Raw genomic sequence first — 14,435 nt, 5'->3', positions numbered from 1 at the left:
TGAGATGACTGATATTCTAACTGTCTTGAACTGACCAATGAGCTTGGTTGACTCCGACTGACTGGGGTCTGGGATGACCTAGGGGTAAAATGGTAATTTTCCTAATGAAAATGGGTAAAATGGTGATTTTCTGAAACTGACTCGGGGTTTGACTCCTACACTGACCTAACAAGGTTGGCACTACACGAGGAGGGTTGTTTGAAAATGGATGTGGAAAATTTGGGGTGTTTACACTCCCCAAGGTGGTCTCTCTGACGACACTCTAGACACATCTACACTATCTACACCGCTATTCTTCTCTATATGGTACAAATCTAAAGAATGCTCAGTAATGTACAACTCGGGCTGCTCCTCCACTAACTCCTGTGCAATGTCTACATGAAAGCAGTCCATGTCTCCTGCTGGTCCCATCGCGGCATTGAAAATATTTAGCTTGACCTTTCGATTGCCGAATGAGAGATCCATGGCTCCGGTCCTACAGTTGATGCACGCATTGGCAGTCGCCAAGAATGGTCTGCCTAAAATAATCGGAGTCTGGTGATGGCTGTCTACTCCTTCCATATCAAGAATAATGAAATCGACTGGAAAATAAAAGTCATCCACCTTAACTAGCACGTCTTCCAAGACACCTCTCGGTACCTTGACAGAACGATCTGCCAGTTGAAGTGTAATCGGAGTCGATCTCATCCCTCCTAGCCCGAAAGAATCAAAGAACTACCCGGGCAGAATGTTCACGCTTGCTCCAAGATCGAGCAATGCGCGTTCTATCCGGATGTTCCCTATAGTACAAGCAATGATAGGGGCTCCAGGGTCTTTGAGCTTTGGTGGTGTCTGATGCTGAAGTACTGAACTCACCTGCTCAGTAAGATGGACCCTGTTAGGAACTCGCTCTCTAGATTTCCTCTTCTGCGTACATAGCTCTTTCAGGAATTTGGCATATGCCGGCACCTGCTGAATCGCATCGAGCAAAGGTAGGTTGATCTGCACATGCTTGAAGATGTCAAGCATGTCCTGAATCTTCGCACCTTGCTTCCCTCTATATCCAGGAGACTCTAATGCTTTGGGATAGGTTGGTGGGGGAATATACTCTGCTGGCTCCTCCTCTTTGTGAGAAGGCTCAATCTTATCCTTCTTATTCTCTGAGGACGAAGATGATGATGATGGAGATGGGGATGATAATGATGGCTCAGCCGACGTAGGTGAAACAATGGTCTCTGGCTCCTCTATCCTCTCTCTACTCTCTCTCTCTCTGCTCTCGACGTGATACTCACGTCCACTCCTCAGGGCCATAACAGATTTGGCCTGCTGTTGTGTCTCAGTATGAAACAGGCCACCAGTCATCTGGTCCTTGCCCTTCGGGTTCATGACAACCTGACTCGGCAATGTACCCTCGGGTCTCCTACTAATAGCCTCAGCTAACTGTCCCATTTGCGACTCTAACTTCGCAATGGACTGCGTATGTGAGCTCAAAATCTGGCTACACTTCTCGAAGGCGTTCTGATTAGAGGTTTTCACCTCTTGGAATGCCTGGAGAAGTCTCTCCTCAAAAGATGTCTGCGGGGCAGACTCCTGCTGAATCGGGGGAGTGACAGAAGAAGAAGAAGACTAAGAATAGTTTGGTCTTTGAAATGACTGAGTAAAAGATGGCTGCCGAACTGGCTGAGAGGATGTAGGCATCTGCATGGAAGACTGTGGATTCTTCCATGAAAAATTGGGATGGTTACGCCAACTCGGATTATATGTCGATGAAAATGGGTTATTCGGCGGTCTGACGTAACCCTGAGCTGCCTGAACTTGTTCTTGAATAAATTCAGGGTACTGAGCTGCCGAAGGGCACTCAGTGATCTCGTGTGCCGGACTGGCACAAAGAGTACACACCTGCTGTGTAGTGGATGGTCCTGAGAGAAGCTGGTCCAGCTTCTGAGCAATCATGTCTACTTTGCACTGTAGTGCAGTAGATGGACCAACTCAAGAACACCAGCTTTCTTCTGAATGCTGGGTGTGGCTCTATCAGAATGAGAGCTCGAAGCATGGTGGAGTGAATTCTCGGCCAATGTATCAAATAGCCTCCATGCTTCGTCCTCGCTCTTCAGCATGAATGTCCCTCCACATGAAGAGTCGATCATCTGACGATTCTTGTCAGACAATCCATCATAGAAGCTCTGCACCAGTTGCCATTTTGGCACCTGATGATGGGGACATTTCCTGAGGAGATCCTTCATTCTCTCCCAGGTCTCATGAAAGCGCTCACCATCTAGCTCTGAAAAGCTAGTGATGGCTCTACGATATTGGTTCGTGCGACCAATGGGAAAGTATTTCCGAAGAAACTCCTGTTGCAACTGATCCCAGGACTCTATTTCTACAGAATCTAAGGACTTTAGCCAATACTTGGCTTTGTCCTTCAATGAAAAGGGGAATAGAGTCAACCTCAACGCATCATTATCAAAATTTTGTATCTTAACAGTAGAACAGATTTCGAGGGATTCATCTAAATGTCGGTAGGGATCCTCATGACTAAGGCCATAAAAGGATGGAAGCATCTGAATAATGCTGGCCTTAATCTCATAATGCGGCGCTCCTACATCGGGTCTCCGAATGCAGGATGCCTGAACATAGTCTGTGGGAATGAAGTATTCCCGCAGAGGGCGTGAAAGAACTGGGGGTGGAGGTGGAGGATCCATGTCAGCCATTGTTGCCGAACTTCGATGAGAATGTAAAATTCTCTCTGGGTTGTCAACAAATGGGTGTAATGGGGTTCCTAGACCTCGTCGACCCTGCATACACTGGTACTAAGACCAGATGTAAGCGAACGACCTAAATCTAAAAATAAAAAAATAAACTAACACAGATACTAAAATGTAAATAAACAAATAACAGTAACTAAAAACAAACAGATATGCTATCTAGCTATGTCAGAATTCTATACTAAATAAATAAGTAACAAAGTAAACTATTCTAAAATGCTAAAACAAATAAATACAGGAAATCACAAACTATGTTTTTCTAAAACCCACCTGTCTAATCCCTCCTTGCAGAATGATAATTAAGTGAATCCTAAAAAGAACAATACGTGAATCCTATATTTACTAACTATGTTAATCCTATATTCACTTACTAATCCTACTAACTAAAAAAGAAAACGACTAATTAACTAACTAAAACAAATTAATAAATCAAACTCTAAGGAATATAGTACTTAATTCGCCGTTCCCCGGCAACGACGCCAAAATTTGGTTGATATTTTGAAATGATCTTTTTAAAACAAAATTTTTTTAATAAACTTTGGAAAATCGTCAACCAAAAATATAAAAACCGACTTTCCACCAAGTGGTAAGTACGGGTCGAATCCTCAGGGAACAGGAATTAATCATGATATTTCTAGAAAATTTAATTTATTAATGACAATTGTCAATCTATAATTATGAAACTAATACAAATACACTTAATCACTAAAATGAAAATAAACAAGCAACTACTTCTGCTCCACACCAAGGGTATTTCCGTCTTTTTGCTAATTATTCGCTCCTCGCACTTGGAAGATAACCCTGGAAATTAAATATGCTTTACAACCTAAAAATGCAGAAAAATACAGAGTTAGTATTCTATTCTAATAATGCAAACAGTAACTAACACTAATTCTAATTTTACGAAAATAATAAAACAAATGCTACTTATCAAACAAAAATTAAATAAAATACTAAACTAATTCTAAAATTAACCAAATTACTTCTACTAATGCTGTATGATGATTATGAAACTCCTAAAATGCAGCAACTAATGAAAACAGGCCTAAAATGCCGAATCTAAGGAAATTACGAAAATGCCCCTAACTAGTGCAAAATAACTTTCTGACAGGTTATCGGAAAACCACTGTTTGACAGGGCAAACAAGATCCGATTTTCCCGAAATTTCTTCTGTTCTGCAACTGACAGATTAAACAAACTGACAGTTTTTACAGAAATGAAAAACAGTATCTGGAACTCCAGATATAGGCGTTTCAAATTTGGGAAAAATCAGGATATCGAAAGTCCTGTAATTTGAAATCCAGAAAAAGCGGTTTTCGCAAAACGCTTAAAAATCAGACCAAATCAACTCCGAATGAGCTGAAATTTGATCTGCAATCAAATAACACGTCAATAAAGTGAATAGAACAAAACTTTTTGGAAAACACAGAATTTTTGCACAGAAAATAATGCTGGTGCGACAGGACAAAAATCGGGTTTTTATTTGAGTGCACTATTCAGTTTATGGACCTATTTAAACACTATCAAATGCAAATTACACCTAATACAATCTAAATGACACTGAATAACAGTGAATATGCAGATGGTTATTACGAATATGCTAAATACACGACAAACAAAACACGATAAGCAACTTATGACTAGAACTACGTTAACTAACAATGCAAATGAAACTATGCTAAACACTAAGATGCAATCCGTCTACTACGTAAATAATATCTAACTACCAATCAAACAAGCACAAACACATTTCACACATACGGAACAAATACGATATACGTACACACACTTCTACCCTAAAAAGAAATTAAATAAAGAAACTAATTAGTATAAAAATCAAAAGAAATAATACTAAATGAAATTAATTCACTAAAGAACAAATGTTGGGGTTTGGGTTCACTCGGTTGACTCAACGAAGCTTGGTTGTGACTTGGGTAGGTTCGGTTTGGTTTAGGTAGGCTCGAGCTATGTTTTACTCGACTCGAACTAATGTGGACACGGCTAGGTTTGGCCTAACTAGTTGGGTTCGGTTGACTTAAGTGGACTCGGTTTAGGCTTAGCTAAGGTTGGGTTGACTTGGCTAAGGTTAGGTCTACGTCTTGGACTCGAACTAAAGTTAGGTTTTGACTTTGACTTAGGTTAGGCTTGACCTTGACTGGGGTGAGTTGACTCACTAGGTTCGGATTGGGTTAAGTAGGGTAAGATAGAGTAGGTTGACCTAGACTTAGGTTAGGTTTGACTCGACTAGACTTGGCTAGGGTTGATCTTGGTCTTGGCTTTAAGCTAGACTCGGTTTTAGGTTGACTTAGTCAACTAGGTTCGGGTTGACTTAGGCTCAACTAAGTTTGACCCAACTTAGGTTTGACTAGGCTCGAATGGGGTAAGGTAAGCTCGGTTGACTCACTAGGTTTAGACTAGGGTTTGACCCGAGTTAGGTCTTGGTCTTGGACTCGACCTAAGCTCGGTCTTGACTAGACTCAAGGGTTGAACTAAAGCTTGACTAGGGTTAACCTAGACAACTGAGGTTGGTTAGAAGGATAGGCACCCAATAAAAAGTCAAAGATAATTTTGGAAAAAGGAGAAGTCCAAAAATCGTCCTTCTAAGGGGGAGTTACAACCTTTAATAGTTTTAATGTCCCCTTTGGAAAAAGGAGAAGTCCAGCCTAGAGAATCTCACGAATTTTTTTCTTTCCAAAACAGAATTAAATTGCAATTACTCCTTTCTTGGTAAGCCAAACCGTCCAACCTAGATAGTTACACAATTTTGGTTTTCCAAATAAGAATTAAGAACAATTAATTCTTTCTGGAAATCGTGGACATCCAATTTGGAAATTGAATTGGATTTCAAAATGGCTTTTCAAATCTCAATTTGTAACTCCCTATTACTAGACAATCAAGATTTAATTCCTTCTTTAAATACCCCACACGATTTTTGAAACTTAACTCTTTCCAAAACTTTCCAACTTTCAATGCCTTAATTGCCTCCCTTCTCCAAAATCGCCAACTTCAATTGGCTCTACTTTCTAAACTAAAAGAATTAAATCTACCTAGGGAATAAAATGAATTAAATGAAAAATCGATTTCCTAGGAGTTAATGCTAACCTAATTCTCAAAACCTACTTAATTAACCCCTAAAAACGGCTAGGAAAGAAAACCCTAATACATTGAACCTAGACACATTCCTAACTCAACTAATGACAATTAAGACTTTCTAAAAAAATCAACCAAGAGCTCAAGGGGAGCTCTAATGGCTGCCGCCCCACCTTGGGGAAGAAGAAGATCCACACGAAAAAAAAAAATATATATATATATATATATAAATTAACAAAAAGCAATAAAACTAAATAACCACTATTTTGATAAAACTAAATTAGAAAATAATAAAAAGGACTCCTAATTACACAATTGCTAACAAGAACATCACTATGCTGGAATTAAAAACATGAAGAAAAGAAAACTTGATTTTTTTTGTAATTTTCTTTAATAGACTCAAAATACAAAAACAAAAAATGCTAAAAACGATTATTTAGAACTAGCCTAAACGAATGAAATGAACTAGCACGACTATATATTGCTGTTAACACCCAAAACACACAGCAACTACACGGTTTACCAACATCAACACATACATTTAACAAAAATACAAAGATCGGCTAGAATAATCCTAGCCGATTTTTTTTTCTTTCTTTTTCAAAAATAAAATCAAAACAAGACACAAGCACAACCCACGAATAAAATGAACTAAAATGAAATTTTCTAATGAGATTTTCAGCAAAACAACACAATACACATGCTGGACGAAACAAAAATATCAAAACAAAAAATTATTTTTGTGAAAATCAAGAATCGGCTAGAATAAGTCTAGCCGATTTTTGGATTTTGCTTTTTAATTGAACACAAATCATAACACACAACCAAACGATTAAAATGAATCAAAATGAAAATTTTTTATTGGATTTTCTGTAAAAACTCCACAATGAAACACGTTGGAAACAAAAACTCAAATCGGCTAGAAAAACTCTAGCCGATTTACACGTTTTTCTTGGAAAACAATGAGAAACGCTAATCAAACATGAAAACAATAAAACAAAACCTATATCTAACGTGCTGGTCTATGCACAAATGCTACTCTAAGGTTGAACCAAAAATAAAAACAACAAACACACCAAAAATAATAAAAGAAAAGCAACACTCACTTTTCGTTTTAGCTAGAAGAGAAGGAAGAAGAAGACCTACCTTTTGGAAGATCCGACGACCGAGGGGATGAAGAAGAGCGGACCGTGGCTGGAGATGGACGTCCTACACAGTTCGAGAATGCTGTACTTCACCAAAAAATGGCACCTTTGCAGCTGCTACACGTTGGAGATCCACCGACGGTGGAATGTGAGCCGATTCTCGATCGGAGGGAGTAGAAAGCCGGATGGAGGTAGGGCCGGCTCACCTTGGTGGTGTGTTTCGCTCTCCCGCCCAAGGTTAATGGTCTCCACCTCTGCTACACCTGCAAAAATACAGAAAAGTGGTGAAAAGACAACAAGGAACAAGAAAGAAATGGAAATGAACAAAAGAAAGATCGAAAATATGCTTGAAAATCAAGCATAGACTGGTCTTCAATGGCCAACACGTGGGGGAGATGGAGAGGAAGGAGTTGCTGGAGTAGATTCACTGCAAGGGGCGTCCAAACACAGCCAAAGACGCCTAGGGTTCTTTAAAAAAAACTATTTATAGTTTTGACATTTTTCAGAAAGAAGGTTAAAAAAAATAAAATTTGCTAGGCGCCACTTTCTGGGGGGTTTTCAGAAAAACTTTTTGAAATGGATATGGATAGGCGTGTGGGTTGGGTTTTGGGCTTTCTAAGAGTTGATCCAAGGTCCAATTAACCTAATTGGGTCAGATATGGATCCGATCTACCTCGAAATCCATGCCCAAACACTGAAATAGCCATAACTCTCTCATTTTAACTCCGATTTTTCTGAAATTCGAACCATAGCCCCTTACTATCAAAACACATCTAAACATGGGTTTAAAACCTTAAACTTGATACAAAATGCATGAAAAACTTGTTTACATGATGTGCATTTCATGCATCATCAAATACCCCCATGCTTGAATGTTTGTTAGTCCCTTAACAAACCCTAATCATGATATGCACTGAAGACAAGAAATGCTAAGCATGAATGCATAATACTAACTCACTTTCATAGGAATCACTGTTGCATTTAGCGTATGCAACAAGCCCTTTAAACGCCTAGCTTACACTAGTGGACGAGTAAGGTCTCGTGAGGGTTTGCAGAGATGATTTTTCAAAAATATGAGGCTCTTAAGAATGCAGTTGGAACAAATATTTCATGTAATTGACATTCTCAAAAAAAGTTTAAAAATCTCATGCCGCCACAGTAAAAATTATTTTCCTTCACTTTTCTAATATTGTAGCTAGTTCATGATTTTTCTCTGAAAGTCAAGTATTCTCATGTTTTACTCATTTATTCTCACTTGTATATTTTCTGCACAGTAATACACATATATGCCTAAGCAATGAAAAATTTCTCACTCAGCACATTCTTTTTTTCTCATTTTCACTCTTTTTTTCAACTTTTGATCTCTTGCGCATTCTTCTCATATGAGCACTATTTCGAATAGTCAGTTTTCGTGACCCGTGTAGCGAGCTTTGGGTCAGTGACTCCCAGACTGGCCAACCTTAGGGCACTAGATACAAAGTATCCCTCGGACTTAATTGCTTGAGTCACTAGACCTTCTATTCTAATAGTTTACGTATAGTCTGCCTCTCGTCATGTGCAATGTCTCTATCTCTTAGGCTTTCTATGCAGTCCATGTAACAAGCTTTCGAACCGGTGGCTCGAGTCACTAGACCTTCTATTGGTTGTGGGGGGGCATGGAGCTCCCCAGCCCTCCATCTTGGAGGGAATGATCCTAGTCGTCCAACCCTAAGCAAACCTCTATAAAAACTTTAGAAAAAAACGGGCCCCCCTCTCTAGTGGGCGATTTTTCCTATCTCCTCTCTCTCCCAAACTTCCTCTCTTCTCACTTGCTTCCTCCCTCCAAACCGTGGGAGCCTCCTTGGCGTGGAGTAGCTGCAGCTCATTACTTTTCCATCTTCTTCAAGCAAGCTAAGGTGAAGACTCACCTTGTTCGTTATGATTCCGGATTGACGTGAAGTGAATGGTGCTTTGCATCAATGCATGCAAGCCCAAACGGCAGATTAGCTTAGAAGAGTTGTTTAAATCTTGAATCTTCATATTTTTACACTAGCAATGAGCTGCATGCAATTACAATCTGTTCTTTCAATTTGAATATTTTCATTTCAGTTTTCGTTTCCTTTCTTTTTCTCTATGCAGGTTGGCTATGCACTCTATCTTGAAGATGCTATCACGTTTTTGCTTTTTCTTGTCAGATTCATGGCATTTTCATCTTAGGGGTGTGCTGGACTGAGCTGGGCTCGTTCAGTTTACACCCAATCCGTTAGGCCCTCTCTCTCTTTGAGAGCTGGAGCACCGGTTGGTGTGCTCCAGCCGATAGCACATTCTGTTTCCTTCATTGTGCTTTCTTTCTTTTTGGGTTTTTGGCTCAACCCAGTCCCAGCACATTGAGACTGGTGTTGCGGCCAAGCTCTTGGTCATGGGTCACGGCGTGACCAATCCCTTTAGGATGTGGGAAGGCCAGGCCGTCGGTAGCTATTGTGTTTCAAACTTTTTTTTTGTTATTTTGTTTCGGTTTTTCTTTCTAGAACCAAGGAGTGGAGCAGATTGGGCCAACCTTGGGCGTGCCCAGCACTCCCTTTCTTGGAGCTGTGAACCAAGCCCTTGGGCTCTGGTTCATGATGGCAAGGGTGGCTTGGTCTGGTTCAGTGGACCAGACCCCTTGTCCGTCTAACTGCGCTCTAGATTGGAGCTGGGTGCCGTGCGGGTGGCCCACACGCCCAACAAAAAGCATTGAAATAAATTTTTATATATGTACTAATATATTTCTGTAATATATATATATATATATATATATATATATATATATATATATATATATATATATATATATATATATATATATATATATTTTCATGCCTCACATGTTGTTAGTTTTTCAGCGTGAGCTAAGGTGTCGGTCTGAACCAGGGGTTCAGACCCGCACCATAGTCGGTTGACTTGAGTTGGGCACAAACCTAGCCCAGCTCATTTTCCCTTGGCTGGAGCTGGGTGCGCACCACATGGGTGTTGTGCACCCTTAACACCCTGTTGGCATTTAGTGGGTGCAGGTCTGAACCGTGGTTCAGACCTGAACCCATTGGCAGCTCAGCTAGCACCTAGTGCTAGCTGCGGCTCCACCTAGTTGGAGCCGGGTGCCAGCCAACTTGTGTTGGACGCCCTGGGGCTCTTTCCTTTCAGCTGAGCCATAGTGGCTCAGGTCTGAACTAAAAAGTTCAGACCCTACCATATTTAGTAGTCGTTTGGTCCGAAGGACCAGACCCCCTTGATTTGGCCTTAGTGCCTCCTTCCATTAGAATTGTCGGTTTACCCTTGTTAGGGGCTTGAACCAGCCCAACCGAACCCTTGAGATAGTCTGGTCCGAATCATGTGTCAGACCAGATCCCTTTAGTGTGCACGACAGTCTGGTCCGGAGGACCAGACCATCATTTGTATTGAAACCTGATTGGTCGCAAGAGTGTAAGCTTCCCGTGGGTACCCTTGCAGCCCCGTTCTGCCACTATTGTGGTTGTTAACACTCTACCCCATCAAAACCAGTCCGCACCTACTTAGAACCGATCCATAGAAGGTTCAGGTTAGCTTTTGCCTTGCCCCGCACCATCCTCGCACCTCGGTTAGGTTTTTGGCATGAGTGTATGACTTGGTTTGCATTGATTCCTATATATATTTAAGTGCGAATGTGTATGTGTATACGTGTACATAAGCATAGGTATGTGGAACCTCGAGTATGTTATAAATATATATATATATATATATACATGTATATCAAAACACACATAATGATTGATTCGGTATAACCGAATGGACTAGCGACACTTCGGTGTCCTGTCCAAGTAATTGCACTAGATAATTCCACACGCCAAACTAAGTTGGAGTTACCCAGTGTTGTCCTAAATTCGTTTTGGAAAATGGTTGGTTTAGGGTCTGCGGGAGCGGCACCCCGAACCATGGTAGTGCTAATGTAATCCCCATCAGAATGGGTTATTTTCAGAAATCACCTTCGACACGTATGTGTGTCGTGTTGCGTAAGGAAAACCCTTATGCTTTGGCCTACATTCGACAAACCAGAAAGGTATGCATTGATCGTTATTGTTAATTCATGTACTTAGAGACTTCATCGTTGTATATCACAAGTGTGTTTAAATATCTTTGTTTCGGGTCCGCAGGCGCAGCACCCATACCATGAAAATAGCTAATGATATTCCGATAAGACGGAATATCCTCGATTTTGCTATAAACACATAAGTGTGTTGGAGCACGTGTAATAATCTTTCAAGTTGCGATTGCATTTTCCCTTCAAGAGCGACAATTCACCTTGGGAAAAGCCAATGTTATTCCCATTAGACGGGATGTTGGTTAAGTTCAATTTCAAACCCTTGAGAACATGATGTAATTCTCATACGTATGAGAATGTTGTTAAATACAATCTTAACACCGAAGTATGCAAGTCAATGCATTTTAATTATTGCATATTATGCAAATGCCTCTATTGTTTATACTTGTGCAAAAGATAGAAACATGTGATACTCTTACACTTTGCACTTAGCACATCCTGACACTGTTACTGAGTAGTGCGTACCCTGAGGAGGCACATTGCTTGAGGCATTGGTAAGCGCATTAGGTGCACTTAACTTATGAAATGAAAAGATAGAAAATTGAACACCATAGGGTATGAATAAACAAAAATGACTTGTTGTGGGCTCAGTTGGAGTCCTTGGGCAGTAGCCCTCGTGTTGTGAATGAACACTTGTGTGATATATCCTAAACAGAAATAAATAATATGGTGTTGTGACTACTTTCACGAGCAGTGTGCTCCGTTGGCCGCGTGAGGCTGAGCACGTGAATGGGCAGGCCAAGTCCTCGTTTTGCGTACCCCATGGGGACCACGAGGCAAATTCCTTGTTGTGAGGTATGAATGAACATGAGCCTAAGAAAAATAAACATGCTTCGCCCCATTCACAAAAATGGTTCACCTTGGGAGAGGGTGGATGGTACAACCCTGAGTGACTTGTCGTTACTACGACACGTGTTTTGACAGGAGTTGTAGCATCCTTTGGCATCCAGTCACTCAGAGTCAGGGAGGTCGAGGTTGACTTTCTAGGACATCACTATTGCAGTAGTATGGATTGCAATCCTTGCCTATGCAAGTATTTTCTCCTAGCCATGAGGTTGACTCGGTCTGTAGCTTCCCCGGTTACCACACTATAATTGAATAACAGACGCCGGGTGCATGTCTCACAGAATGCGAGGTTCCTTTGCGTACCCGAAGGAGTAATCAGAAGAACTTAAAAACTAACCAAACAGTTGACTTACAGTAGCTGTTACTTTGCTTGACCTATAGACTTTACTTCAGTTGCCTTACTTGTTCCAGTTGTTGCTTAGTTCCTTTACTTGTTACAGTTGGTTACTGCTTGAGCACTTGCTTTACAGTCCTTTCAGTTGTTACTTTAGTTACCTGTTGCTCAGTACTCGTTACAGTTCAGTTTGTTGCTTTAGCTACTTGTTCCTTGTTACTCCAGCGGGTTGACTAGTACTTGTCACTTTGCACTTACCTGACACAGGCACTTACACTTTCCAGTTCTGTTACTGCTTTCCTTTTTATATGATATATGTTTATGCCTGTGGTTGTTTCTTCACCACCTCGCAAGAGACCTGACCCCGTTTTATGGGGATGTAGGTGACGAACAGGTACAGTGCGGATGCGATGATACGCGGTGGAGGCTCAGAGGACCCACACACTGACCTGCAGATCCTATGCTTTTTGGGTTTTGGGTGTTGTTGGGATGTATTCCCTATTTTGGACTTTTGTACTCTTATTTTTTTAAACATTTAAATTGTTGGGCTGTATGCCCTTTTTACACTGATGGTTGTACCTTATTTTAAAACTGTTGTCTACTTTGTTGCACTTACCTGTGGTTGCCGCCCAGACTCGCGGCTTTGTTATTTTTTCAGCACCTTGCTTTCCGTTGTTTCTACTTAAACCTTTCAAAAAAAAAAATCACAAAAAATCCTAAGTTTTTCCAAAGTCGGGGTTTGGGGCGCTACAACATGACTGTATAGCAAAAAGTACCCCAAAGCATAGTAAAAGAAGTTTTTGATTGGTCACGAGCGGACAGTTTGATTTGGTTGTAGCCTGAGTATCCATCCATAAAGGAAAATATGGCATGACCTACCGTGCTATCGATCAAAAGATCGATGTTGGGGAGTGGATAATCATCCTTCGGGGTGGCCTTGTTGAGATCTCTTAAATCGATGCAGATCCAGACTTTGCCATTCTTTTTTGGAACGACCACGATGTTCGCCAGCCAGTCCGGGTAATCAATGGTCCGGATGAATCCTGCCTTTAACAAGTCCTCAAGTCCTTCTTTAACTTGTGGTGCTACTCGGGGATCCATTTTCCTTAACTTCTACTTGATCGGCTTAACATCTGGCTTCAGAACGAGGCAATGCTCGACCAACTTGGGATCCAAGTCTGCCATATCCTCATAAGTCCATGCAAAGACTTCCTGATGTTGTTTGAGGAAGTGGATGAGCCTTTCCTTCTCATATGAACTTAAGCTGGAACCAATTGTGAGGATTTTCGGATCATCTTCTGAACCGATATTGATATCCTTTGTCGGATCCTGAACCAAAGACGACGGTGCATCCTGCTTCTGAATATTGGCAAATTCTGGCAATTCCTGAATTGCCGAGTCAAACTCTGCTAACTCTCTAATTTGCTCTGTCACCTTGTTGACCTCTGCCCCTGCCTTTGCCTTGCAGATTCTGGCCGGTTTGGATTTATTTTGAGGAAAATTGGGATTGATAACGAGCCTTTTGAGCAATTTAGGAGCCATGGTCTTGGCAATCCTGAAAAGCGCAGAGAAAGGTTTTTGAGAAAAGGTTAGAGATTCAAAAATAGCCTTTTGTACAGAAATAGAGAATGATGACATAGAAAAAGATATAAGCAAAGAGTCATGTATGCCAAGATGAGAAGAGGAAACCAAAATTTCATTGATTGAACAACTTTGATATTTACAGATGAGTTTTGATGAAGAAAGGAAAAAACTGGGACGGACTTGCCCCTACAAGATGACAGGAAAACAGGAAAAGAAAATAGAAAACAAAGGCATTGTCTTCACTCTTCCCCTTTGATGAAGATGGTGCTTCTGCCTGACAACTGACCGATGAAACCCAAACCTGTACCAGTGACATGCCGAGTGGGGATGATTGGCTCCATCATGCTGTCCTCATTCCTACCAAGGTCCCTGAAGGGCTGGTAGCCATGCTTCATCAGCAGATCGAATCCCTTCTTGGTTTTCTAAAACTGTGGGAAAAGAGGATGCTCTTTGAGAGAGGCGCAATTGAGGCGCCCACCTAGCTTAAAGAAGCAAGGTCCCTGCCACTGGACCACTGCGGTGACGTTCTCTGTCGACCAGACTTCTTTCAGCTTCAGCAGATCCAAATTTTCACTCAAATTGATCTCATCGACTTCCCG

At 41.0% G+C, this 14,435-nt stretch overlaps 1 non-coding gene across 1 annotated transcript; it reads left to right on the top strand.

Moving 5' to 3' along the window:
* Positions 1-2,184: 2,184 nt before the first annotated feature.
* Positions 2,185-2,287, top strand: LOC149826827 (small nucleolar RNA R71). The gene has a single exon (XR_016435846.1). It is a non-coding gene; the product is annotated as a small nucleolar RNA R71 (small nucleolar RNA).
* Positions 2,288-14,435: the final 12,148 nt, after the last annotated feature.

The sequence above is a fragment of the Nuphar pumila genome, chromosome 10, assembly GCF_984573655.1.
Source record: "Nuphar pumila chromosome 10, dmNupPumi1.hap1.1, whole genome shotgun sequence".
NCBI classification, from domain to species: domain Eukaryota; kingdom Viridiplantae; phylum Streptophyta; class Magnoliopsida; order Nymphaeales; family Nymphaeaceae; genus Nuphar; species Nuphar pumila.
This window is presented reverse-complemented; position numbering and strand designations above follow the sequence as displayed.